Source organism: Pinus tabuliformis, chromosome 5_1 (assembly GCF_031772625.1).
Source record: "Pinus tabuliformis cultivar Carrire ecotype Pingquan chromosome 5_1, CPIR1, whole genome shotgun sequence".
Taxonomy (NCBI): domain Eukaryota; kingdom Viridiplantae; phylum Streptophyta; class Pinopsida; order Pinales; family Pinaceae; genus Pinus; species Pinus tabuliformis.
Window position 1 is genome coordinate 407,474,191 of NC_142305.1, and position 13,793 is coordinate 407,487,983.

The following is a 13,793-nucleotide window of genomic DNA, read 5'->3' on the forward strand; positions in this document are numbered from 1 at the left end:
TGGATTTCATCACCAACTAGTGTTTTCAGTACAAAAAGCTACTGTTTGTGTGTGGTTTGACTCCTAGATTTGATAACGCATGTTAATTTGTTTGTTTTTACTTCTAGAGACCATACGTGTGAATTGTGAATTGTTAATTTTAGTTTTAAATTGTTAATAAAATTCACTGAAGTTGAATATAATGGCAATTGTTCTGGAATTTACCGACCAAGGAACCCCTCTTAATGAGGATCCTAGTACTGAAATGTTGGTCCTCCTTATATGGCTACTTTGTTATTACCTGGATTTACAATAGGTTTACCGATATGGTTATTTTCAACTTCGTTGGCCCCAAATACTCCAATTGTTCCACTATTGGTGCAGTTCTTACTCAGCAAGGTGGAGCCCACATAACACATAAGCCCGTGAAAAGGACCCTGGCAGGTACATCCCGATGAAATGGTAAAGGACTGTGAAATATTTCAAAGCCCTCTAGTGATCATCCAAGATGATTATAAAGTAAACATAGATGGTTGGAAATAGTGCAATAAAGGCTTATCATTGGTGGAGATACTTAGGAAAGAGGTTTCCACATAAAAAATTAGATTGTAAGCTTAAGCATGGGGGAAAGGATCCTAGAATATTTGAAAGAAAAGTGCAAAGGATTGCCAACCTAGACAAGATTTAAGGAAAATAATCCTAGAGCCCTGAAAATTATAACAAAGGAAATATGGTGAAAAACAGGCCATAGGACCCTTCTCTCTCCTCTCTAGCAGAAGGATAGGTGTCATAGTTTTATTGGATCTGAGGAGATAATGGTGGTTTATGACGTCAACATGACGTGGTCCAATCAGAGGTGGACACATGGCAAGAATATTTTATGTTCTTGGGTACCCGAATGTCCCATTTTTTAGTGATGCATGCACTAATCATAAGATGACACATGGCACAACTGACCTCATCATGATGTCTTCCCACTGGTCAGACCCCATAAGGTTAAGGATAAGCACACGAAGGAATCCTCAGGTAGGAGGCAATGGCCTATTGAGGCTTGTGTCTGAGCCTGCTAAGAATAGGAGCAATGCTATTGGTTCGTAGATGGAATATTTTACCCCTCCATGACATATAGGCCTACAAAGGAAAAATCGAAGGACTTTTTAATGCAACAAAGTGGATGCGTCAGGCAGAGGGAGCTGGTAGATGTTAAACTAACATTAGGTAGTGAGTTACTAGTGGAATTGATCCATAAAGCACCTTCGATATTCCATGGGATAGTTCATCACAATAGATTCGTTAATATTATATTAGAATTCTATGATTATACACTATTATAGTTTTATTTAATTTCTAGATCTATAAAATTAACTTCAATTAGTGCATGCATGTAAAATTTAATCAATTAGAAAATTAGAGAATGGCCAAATAATCTCAAACATACATAATACATAAGATATGCTCTCTAGGAAACCCTTTCAAGTGAAAACCCAACTGGAAGGTGAGGTCTCTTTGCTCTCTTTCTCTGTCTGGAAATATGGTTGCAGATACAGAGAAGTAATGTATGTGGCCTGTGTGTTGTTATAGTGCACAAATCCTATCTATGTGATCTACCTCCTATCTCTCCTAGCTATGTTTTCTCAACTATGGAACAAAATCATCTCGAAATGATGCAATTCCTCTACCTCCTAGTGGCCTGGTTATAACACAACCCGATAAGCTACTAGTGGTTATGTTTGACTATATCAAATATTAACTAGAGTTATGAAATAGACTCTCCTAGAGTCTTCTACATAAAAAACACTTTGTTATCCCCTTTTCAATGAATAATGGGGGCTAACATGGTAACCTCCTGAGCTATAGCTGTGAAAACATGAAGGTCAATGTCTGAGTGGCATAACTTTTGAATACAGACTACGTTTGACGTGATTCTTTCACCGTTGGAGATATTTATGTGTGTAAAATAACAAGAATAGTTTCAGCACTTGGGTGGAAATTTTTTATCCCAAAACAACATTGTTTGATGCCTCAAAATGCCCCTAGAAGGTTTTAGAATAGGTCTTGCCATACTAGGTCCTGTTAGCTGATTCCTCCACTTTTTCAACTCCAAATTCATAAAGATGGATGAAAAAAAATATAATGATCCAATTTAGATGAGGAATTAAAGTAATACTGATGTCGCCTATAGGTAGGCTTGGTAAGAAGAGGAATATGATTTAAAAGGAGTCACAAATGAAAGGCCCGAGTAAGAGGGCTCGAGGCTTAATGCCAACAAGAAACGCATATGCAGTAGTTAAAGACCAAGGGTGTGGAAGAGCGATTAATGAAGAGAATAATCCATCAGAGGCCTGAAAATGATTAATCGAATAAAGGATTGAGCCAGTGATCATGAGACTTGGTCTTATGGTGCAAAAGAAAACAGGTGTCAAGAAAAACGAGCTAAAGAAAAATATGGCAGAATTGACAGGAAAAATTAGTATAAATTAAAGACATGCTTCTAGAAACATTATTAGGAAAATGGGCTATAATTTAAATGAGGGCTAGACATGTATTTTGGAATTATTTTTAAAACAATCACCCCAATGCAATTTTTTTTTAGTAGTGGTGATCAATAAAAGGCTTTGGGCCATAACGAAAGGGCTTGAACAATTGAGTCGAAAATTTAATGTTTTACATTAACGAAATGAGTTGGCATCTTTTGATAGGTGATAGTTTAGTGGTGGAGTTTGGAATCTAAACCAAACATATGAAATTAGTTGACAATACATGAAAGAGTCAGCAAAAGCTAAGAGGAATATTTGGTAGTTTTGACAAATCTAGAGGCTCGCTAAAGTATAAAAGTATTGCTAAAACCTGTAACTCACCAAAATTGAAGAAGATGGGAATTTAACTTAGAATTTCTTGAAGTAACATGTGCTGAGTAAAGGAATATTTTAGGAGAATAATTAGAACACTAAACTAAATAGGAAAAATGAAAAAATAAGAAATTCCTGCAAGCCTCAAAGGACAAGTTAATGAAAGATCAATTACAAAAATATCATTCCAAAATTATTGAAAAGAAAAATTCTAGCAAAGCTTTTGTGTGAATCATTGTGCGTAGATGAGAGGTTGAAATTTTTTGGTACAACATGACACATAATGGTGGTATGCATCAAGGGTGAAACAAAGATGAGATTTGATATATGATATGTGAATGATGAATTGGTGATTAGTTCTTTTGGTAATTGATTTTGTCGATGGATATAGTTTGGTGATTTGTTCAGTAATGAGATATTACTAAAGGTGATGGTGTTTTTATGAGTAATAATAGATTGATAAGTGTGTTTCTAAGGTAGTTTTTGTGAGAAGTTGTAGAGACATTTTTTTTTATGTGGTAATATGTCTATTGGTTCTAGTTTGAAAATAGGTGAAAGATGAATAAAGAGGGCCAACAAGTGGTAGCATGAAGATCAGTGGTAACAGTCTCTTTTAGTGTGCATTGGAAAATTATGTCAAGATTTCCTTTGAGTCGTAGCTGATAAATGAATAGGGGAAATATCCCTCTGAAGAGAGGCTGATAAATGATCTGAAGAGAGGCTGATAAATGAGTAGGGGCAGTAGTCCATTTCACATAAGATTGAAAAATGAGTAGGAACATAAGTTCCTTTTAGTATTAGCTATTAAACCTACACATAGTAGCTTGTGGGGAAATGATGTAATCAAGTTGACGCTTGTGATAAAAGCAAGGCTTGTGTCTTTTGTATAGGTTTCCCATTTGGTTGATGATTCTTATGCTTTACATGATTATTTTTTTTTGTTGATCCAAGAACAATTTCTTAATTGGTTGAAAAGTATAATTTGTGAAGAATTGTATAATATGGGTGTAGTACTGATTCCCCCCCACACCCCCACTTTGAGTAGTGCCATGGTTTCCATTACTTGTAATAATTGGTATCACAATGTTGGGTCCCTATAATACTAGTGATTACCCCATTACTATTGTAGTTATACCCCCTATTTATATTGTTGTGCCCCTATTACCCCCATATTGTTATTTATGTGCCCCTTAGAATCCCTCTATTGTTATTTTTGTGGCTTTATATTATTATTGTTAGGTCGGCTGGATTATATTGTGACTCCTTAGACTCCTATATATAGAAAGGAGGTTTTGTCATTTGTATCATCCAAGAATTGTTCATTTATGTAATGTAAAGGAGGTTGCCCCCTCGAAGAGGCTGAATTCTAAGGCGTGGATCTCTCTTTTCTATCTTTTTGTGAGCTGGTTTCATAACATTTGGTATCAGAGCTTTGGATTCTAGGGTTTCGCTGCTCCAAACAGGTCATCGTGGAATTTTCGCTATAACTTTTTGTCTGTGACATTTCAGAAGTCGCAAAAAAAACCCATTTGATAAGAAATCGCGTTGAACCTCAGGTCCGAATTTCAGAGCTTTTTGTGCAATATTTACGGAGATATGATCTGAGGAAGTTGGTCTTTTTGCAGACTCCTGAATTACATTCAAAACAGGTGACCTGAGGAAAAGCGTCATAACTTTCTCTCTGAGGATCGGATTGAAATTTCGTAAGAAGGTACAGAAAGAGGACGGACTGTAGTTTCTTGTACGTGTGTTTTAGATTCAAAGGTTGAAACAGGGACTCGTGGCACGTCGTACAACTTCGCTCTACTGAACTAGTCTAAAAGCAAGTCACTGTGGGAGATTGCTCATAGCTCTTCCTTGGAGAATCCAATTTGGCTCAGACTTGTGGCATTGGAAAGAGGACGCAGAAGGCTACTACAGGTAGCAATTTCAGAATTGGATGATCCAAAATTACAGAGATACATCAGATTCAATATCAGGCTTCTATAAAGTGAAAAAAAATGTGTGTAGTTTTTTTTTTAATTTTTGTGTAAGCTTGGTTTAACGGAATTCAAACGGCATAGTAAAGCATTATTATCGGTAACTGATGCCCCGAGGAAAGAAAATGCAAACACCTAGTAAGGAACCTGAAAGCTCTAGCATGACTCATGAAGAAGAGGAAGAAATGCTACATGATATATCAAAATTACAAGAACAAGTGCAACAAATGTCACGCTCACAAAAGCTAACAGAAGATAAGATAAGTGGCGTGGAATCTAAGGTAAATGGCGTTGAATCTAAGATAAAGGGCATGAAAGCTAAGATGGAGGATTAGATGGCAAATTTGAAGATAGATTTGAATACAAACATGGAAGAATTGAAGAAGTTGCTACAAGAAAGGGTCACTAATGGTGAAAATGTAGTAAAGGAAACTCATGATGAGAACAAAAGAAATGTTAATCATGATTCCATAGACTCTAATGTTGGATCAAAGACTCACCATGTTCCAAAAATCGATATGAGGAAGTTTGATGGCAAGGATCCCGCCACATGGATATTACAGATGGAGCAATTCTTCGATCTCAATAATGTGCAAAACACACAAAAGGTACGTATGACAACTTTATATTTGGAACCAAATCAGTTTGTATGGTATCAATGGCTTTGTTCTCGTAAACAATTTATCACTTGGGCAATTTTTACGGAAGAATTAATAGCACATTATGAGGATACAAAAAGCAACACTTTTTTTAGCCAATTGATAAGTCTCAAACAAAAGGGTTCAATAATGGAGCACATTGAGGAGTTCCAAAAATTGAACATAAGGGTAAAAGATATTCCAGAGGATCATAGGATTGATGTGTTCATAGGGTCTTTAAAGGATAATATCCAACATGATGTGCGCCTTTGGGAACTGATTCATTAGAGAAGGCATTCAGGTTAGCAAGAAAAATGGAAAGCAAAATTATGGCAACTAGGAAGCATACCATTCACAACTATAAAGACGGAAGTGTTGTTGCCCATAGTCTTCCACAACCTATAAGGTTGACACCACAACAATTGGAAGAAAAAAGAGCAAAAGGGCTTTGTTACAATTGTGATAGCAAATACACAAAAGGTCATAAAACACATATTTCATTAAAATTGGAAAAATTATATTTCAAGAACATCACTAGAATTGACATGCTTAAAAATTCTAGATCCACTATTTAATTCCAAATTTAATGAAATATGTGTTATAAGTGTGCTGAGAAGAAATTATTCTACATAGATTGTGAAGAGGAAGAAGAAAAGGAGCAAGAAAGGTCAAAAGAAGAGGATATATTCCAGGAACAAAGCCTAGATGAAGAACAAATAAATCCGACCATATCTTGTAATGCATTGGCGGGAATTACCACTCCTCAAACCATCAAGATAGAAGGACAAATCAAGAAGAAAAAGGTAATAGTGTTGATTGATTCAGGAAGCACCCACAATTTTATTCATTGTAGGGTAGCAAAAGAATTGAATTGCTTCCTATATCCAGCTCCAGAGTGTCAAGTGATGATTGCAAATGGAGGAACAATAAATTGTTCTGGAAAGTGCCATAATATCAAGCTATCCATGGGAGAATATGTATTGACTAGCCCAATGCTTTCCATTCCAATGGGAGGTGCTGATGTTGTACTAGGAGTCCAATGGCTACAATCCTTGGGTACAATAGCTTTTAATTTTCAAGAACTTTTCATGAAATTTTCTGTGGAAGGAAAGGAAGTTGAATTAAGGGGTATTGCAGGAAAACCAGGAAAGATAATCAACTCTAATGGAATGACAAAGCTTCTAAAAAAGGAGCAAAGAGGTGTAATTGCACAATTATGTTCACTAGATGTTTCCACATTGGAATCATCTATTTCTCCAGATCTCCAAAAAGTCCTGGACAATCATTCCAAGGTATTTGATACTCCCAAAGGTCTCCCACCTATGCGTGATCATGATCATGCTATTCATCTGATTCCAGGAAGTGTTCCTCCAAACATCAGGCCGTACAGATATCCATATGTCCAAAAAAGTGAAATTGAACGTATGGTTGCAGAAATGTTAGAGGATGGTATAATTCAACCGAGTCAAAGTTCTTTCTCAGCTCCAGTAGTATTGGTGCACAAGAAGGATGGATCATGGCGCATGTGTCCAGATTATAGGGAGCTCAACAAGCTCACTATTAAAGATAAGTTCCCCATTCCTGTTATTGATGAATTACTGGATGAATTGCATGGATCAATTTACTTCACCAAGTTGGATCTTCGTTCAGGATATCATCAAATTAGAATGAAGGTTGAAGACATTCCGAAAACAGCATTTAGAACTCATGAGGGTCATTATGAATTTTTGGTCATGCCTTTTGGCCTTACCAATGCACCTTCAACATTTCAAGGTTTGATGAATTCAATTTTCAAACCATTCCTTAGAAAATTTGTGTTAGTATTTTTTGATGATATACTAATCTACAACAAGTCTTGGAAGGATCATGTTGAACATGTTGACAGGGTGTTACAACTATTGGAGGAGAAACAATTATATGCAAAAAGATCCAAATGTTTCTTTGGAGTCCAGGAGGTGGAATATTTGGGTCATATTGTATCTCATGAAGGAGTTAAGGTAGACCCTAGCAAAATTAAAGCCATTAAGGAATGGAAAATCCCCACATCCATAAAGCATCTGTGAGGATTTCTTGGGTTGACAGGGTATTATCGCAAGTTTGTTAAGAATTATGGGAGAATAGCTGCACCTCTAACAACATTATTGAAGAAAGATTCATTTTCATGGACTTAGGAAGCAACAAAGGCCTTTGAACATCTTAAAGAGGCAATGTGCCAAGCACCAGTCTTAGCTACACCGGACTTCACAAAAACCTTTATTGTGGAATGTGATGCTTCAGGAAATGGAATTGGTGCTGTTCTAATGCAAGATGAAAGACCCATTTCTTTTGAAAGTCATCCAATCAAGGGAAAGTTTTTAAGAAAAGCTATTTATGAGAAGGAATTGTTGGCAATACTCCATGCACTTAAGAAATGGCGACCCTACCTAATGGGAAGACACTTCAAGGTAAAAACGGATCATGATAGCCTTAAATACTTTTTAGAACAAAGATTATCCTCTGGAGAGCAACAAAAGTGGGTCACAAAGATGTTGGGTTATGACTTTGAAATCATCTACAAAAAAGGGAAGCAAAATGTGGTGGCAGATGCACTCTCAAGAAAGGATGAGGATGTGGAAGCATTGTTGTGTGCCATTTCTATTATCCAACCAGATTGGATAAACGAAGCAAGGGAGGAATGGAAGAACGACGAAGAAGTGTGGGCACTTATTCAAAAGCTACAACAAGATTCCAGTACTTCTGATACATTTAGCTGGCAAAATGATTCGCTATGGTACAAAGATCGCTTATACCTATGTAAGAATTCCCAGCTAAAACAAAAGATTCTTATGGAATTGCACACTTCTCCCTTAGGAGGGCACTCAGGATTTTTAAAAACTTACCACAGGGTTAAGAAGGAATTTTTTTGGGATGGCCTTAAATCAGATATTCAAAAGTTTGTGGCGGAATGTTTGGTTTGCCAGCAAAATAAAGTTGAAACAATTAAGACACCGGGTCTATTACAACCTTTATCCAATCCAAGCCAACGTTGGGAGGAGGTTTCAATGGATTTTATCACAGGTTTACCCAAGTCTGAGGGAAAGAGTGTCATCATGGTGGTAGTTGACAGACTTACCAAGTATGCACACTTTTGTGCATTATCACATCCATTTAAAGCCAGTACAGTTTCTACTGCATTTATGGAAACAGTTCAAAAGCTACATGGAAACCCAAAGATTATTGTAAGTGACAGAGATCCCATTTTCACTGGAAATTTTTGGACAAAATTATTTTCTTGTCTTGGTACTCAGTTAGCTCATAGCTCATCTTATCATCCTCAATCTGATGGGCAAACTGAGATAGTAAACAAATGTTTGGAAGGATATCTTCGTTGCTTTGTATCTGATAAACAGACACAATGGGTCAAATGGTTGCCTCTGGCTGAATGGTGGTATAACACTTCCTTCCATACAGCAACAAAAATGACCCCATTTATGGCACTTTATGGGTATCAACCACCATCCATCACATCATATTTAAGAGAAAATTCTAAGGTTCAGGCAGTGGAACATCACATCGAACATCAACAACAAGTCCTCCAACTCTTAAAGGATAACCTCGTGTTGGCACAAAATAGAATGAAACAACAGGCAGATCAACATCGCAGTGAAAGAAGTTTTGATGTAGGTGATTGGGTATTCCTACGGCTACAACCATATAAGCAAATGTCCCTAAAGCAAGCTAAGAAGGATAATAAATTATCACCAAAGTATTATGGTCCGTACAAGGTGTTGGAAAAGATTGGTACTATGGCATACAAATTGGAGCTCCCTGCAGCTTCTCGATTGCACCCAGTCTTCCATGCTTCATGTTTAAAGAAGGTTATAGGTGACAAGCTCCCAATTCAAACAATATTGCCAGAACTTGACGAGGAAGGAAAAATTATATTGGAACCGGAAGCAATCACAGAAACAAGAACTCGACAGCTACGAAATCGATCAATTTCAGAGTATCTTATCAAGTGGAAGAACTTATCTGCTGAAGATTCCACATGGGAGGATCAGAATTTTGTGCAGAAGTATCCAGAACTGCTCAAGCGTTGAGGACAACACTTTTTTAAGGAGAGGGGCATGTTGGGTCCCTATAATACTAGTGATTACCCCATTACTATTGTAGTTATACCCCCTATTTATATTGTTGTGCCCCTATTACCCCCATATTGTTATTTCTGTGCCCCTTAGAATCCCTCTATTGTTATTTTTGTGGCTTTATATTATTATTGTTAGGTCGGCTGAATTATATTGCGACTCCTTAGACTCCTATATATAGAAAGGAGGTTTTGTCATTTGTATCATCCAAGAATTGTTCATTTATGTAATGTAAAGGAGGTTGCCCCCTCGAAGAGGCTGAATTCTAAGGCGTGGATCTCTCTTTTCTATCTTTTTGTGAGCTGGTTTCATAACACACAACCAGTGTCCTTCATAATCAACTTAACAATTGGAAGGAAGATCATGGATCATGGATAAATATGACTAGATTACCTCAAATGGAGTTCAATTTTTGAATGGATTAGGTTATACAACTTGGAAGTTAATGTTGGCCGGATAAATCATTCTTGTGGACAAGGCCCATCTCCCTAGTATCAAAATATATCTAGAAACAAATAGGACAAACAAATCTACCTTTCTCTAAACATATTGCGATTCATTAATAAAAACTAAAGAGGTGTTTTAGACCCTACCTTGAGTCGAACGCTAGTTTGTGGCAGCCATGCTTCAACCATCCAAAAGAGTTTCCTTTTGAGAACCTGCAATCACAAATAAGCACACATCAAATAACACTTGCATAGCTAATATAATAAATCATATTCATCATGGTGATCAAGGAATCCATGAAATAAACCATAAAAGACAACTTATTCAGAAAAATAAACTTGATTGTATTCACTTTGAAAATAGAAGAACTTTACAACCTTTGGTGCCTTGATGTTGTACAAGCTCCTCCCAGGGTCCAAAACAAGAATCTCCTCTACTTTGACAAGCCTCACACTCTTCCAATGAGATCAACAAGGTATGTAATCTTTCCTCACAAAAGCTCAATTAGGAAGACTAAGTTCCAGCAGCATTTCACCTCAAAAATATTTAGCTTTCAACCCCCCAAGTAACCAGCCCAATGCTTCATTTTATAGTGCAAAGGAAGGAGGTTACAGGTCCACATATGAAGGGATAGAGTCCTCCTTCAAAGGGACAAGCTCCTCACATCAAGGGGTTAGCTCCTTAAGGTATGGGATGCATGAACTTTAAAGGAGCGAACTTGCCACCTCAAGATTCCTTCTAGACGCTTCCAGAAATGACTCAAACTGAGTTTTTAAGAATGTAATTGCACCTTTTTTATTTTTACAGGGGTCCACACCCATTACACAGAGACAGAGTAGTTAGGTGTGTAGGGGACATGACCATTAGGTGCGGGACCGTAGGTAATGCTAAGAGAAAGTGTTGAACCATAGTTTTAGAGACTTTTAAGGGCTTCCTCTTATTTTCAAGGCTTGGCATGAAGAACTGAGGTTTAAGACTTGCAAAGGAGGAAAGTATGAGTGATGATAGACTCACACCGATTGCAGAATGTCATGGTGACAATATTTTGTGCAACAGATTGCCCCCTAAAGTGCAAAGTCTGTAATAGATGAAAATAGAAGTCTTTCATGTATGAAGAGTTAAGTACTTTATCATTTCAAGGATCATCTTATGTACACCCCAATCGGAACCTATAAAAAAATTCAATGCAAAATATATATGTGAACATATCATTGCTGAGGTAGGCATTCCCATACTCAGATCAAAACTGACTAGAAAACTAACTAAACTTCTCTGATATAGGAATGATTTTGTAATACATCACAAGTATAGACACATGTAGACACAGTATGGAAACAACCATCTATTTATGAATATTTCATTGTATAATGAATAACAAAATTCCTCGCAGCCGGGATGGTGGAAACTGGATCCAAGGTCTTGATTTCTGCTTCCCGAACTAGTACGATTCTATCCATGTGAATGAATGTATTGAAGTCAAACATGGTAGAAACCACTTGATTACCAGTCAATGATGTGAACTGTTAACAAGTGTGAGAGAAATAACCAGTAATGTCAACGACTCTCAAAGTACTCAGTACAATCCATGAAATGTGAATAGATGAGTTGATGTCGAACATGTCATAGAATCCTTTGATCGAAGGTCAATGATGCAACCTGTCGTCGATGGTGAGAAACCTGCCATTAGGGAATACAGATTCCAAGGTACTGATGATTTCTAGATCATCTTTCTAGATAATGAGCTGAAGTCGATAGAAAGCGATCTATTGTAGGCAAGCCTACAACACAAAATCATAGATCAAGTTTGAAGAAATCTATTTGGCAAGGACTAACTCAGGGATGGTCAAGATGGATGACAGATATTTTGTATTACAAAAGATCTTTCGGCGAAGATCACATGAAACATAATTTGTCGACGCGTTTCGAACCAACCAGTGTGGTTCATCGTCAGGACAAGTTGAAGAAACAGATCCATCTTAGTAAGTTAAATAAACAGAGCAGAGCCTCCAACGGCTAAAAAGACCAACAGCTACTTTTGACTAGGTACCAGGATCAAAACCCTTTTTAATAATTTAAGGGAAATAAATAAATAAACAACCCTAGGGGTACCAATCCTTTAAAATAAAATAAATAAAAATAATTTTATGATAATAGTTAGTTAAAAATAAATAACTAAAAATTATATAAAAATAATTTTATGATAATAGTTAGTTAAAAAATATTAATAAATAATTGAAATGTTATGTTAAATTAGTAAATAAAAATAATTCATGATAATAGTTAGTTAAAAATAAATAATTAAAAATTATATTCAAGGGAAAAAATTACCCTAGGGGGACCAATCCCTTAAAATAAAATAAATAAAAATAATTTAATGATAATAGTTAGTTAAAAATTATTAATAAATAATTAAAATTTTATGCTAAATTAGTAATTAAAAATAATTCATGATAACAGTTAGTTAAAAATAAATATTTAAAAATAGTAAGTTAAACTAGTATTAGAAGGAATTAAAAACAGGACCATTCTTATATGAATAAATAAAAGAAAGAGTTGGTTAAAAGTATGAAAAAAAAAAAAAAAATAGAAATCAAAAACAAAATCAAAATCAAATAAAATAAACTAAAATAATAAGAATAAGAATAAGAATAATAATAATAATAATAAAAAGAAAAGTTAGTAAAAAAAAAAGGAAGACTAGGTCGAGAGTGCTGGGACCCAACACCGACTGATTTTTCAGCCATCATCTCTATTGAGATTACTCGGCCTCTTTTCAATCTCAAGCGCCTCCCTAAATTTCCTATGATGGAAGTGCGAAACCTTAGCAATAACGCTAGCTTCCTCAATACAAACATGATGATTGGTTTTCTCATCATGCTCAGCTAAAGCGGAAGAATTAGTTCGCCTATGCTTAAGGTCTGCTGCATGCTCACTAATCCTCTGATTAATGGAGTGACCAGTTTCCCCAATGTAGGGGGTCCCACAGGAACAAGGGATCAAGTACACACCTTTCATATCTTTAGGGTCGATGGGATCCTTCGCTGACCTGAGGGACATGCGAATGGTGTTCAGGGGCCTAAAGGTCACAGGGACATTATGCATCGTGAGAATCCTACCAATCTTATCAGTAGTCCCCTGAACATACAGAAGATGGACACCTAGAACTCGCTCCTTTGGTTCTCGTTGAGACATCGAATTCTTGGAAGCTTTAAGGAAAGCCCTCTGACCCATGAATCTACTATAACCATTCTCAACAAAGACATCAAGGAGATGGGATTTTTCTTTCTCAAAACTCTTCTTATCCGAGATCCTTAGGGCCCGAGTAGCAAGGGTATTGAGAACACCCATCTTTTGAGATGGGAAATGATGGGAACTGGCATGAAGATACTGCTTAGTATGCGTTTTCTTCCGAAAAACTTGGTGGCCGAGGGAACCATCACTATTCTTAGAAATAAGAATATCGAGGAATGGAAGGAAACCATCGACCTCCTGCTCCATAGTGAACTTAATGGCAGAGGATTGATTATTGAGATGATTGAAGAAGAGATCTAATTCTTCCTGGCCGTGAGACAAGATAACATTGGTGTCATCTACATATCTTCTCCAAAGCTTTGGTAAGAACCGGGAAGAGTTTAGAGCCTTGGACTCAAAATCTTCCATGAAAAGATTAGCAACGACAGGGGAAAGGGGTGAGCCCATGGCAACCTCGCAGGTTTTCTCGAAGAACTCTCCCTCAAAACAGAAAAATGTAGAATTGAGACAGATCTCAACTAACTT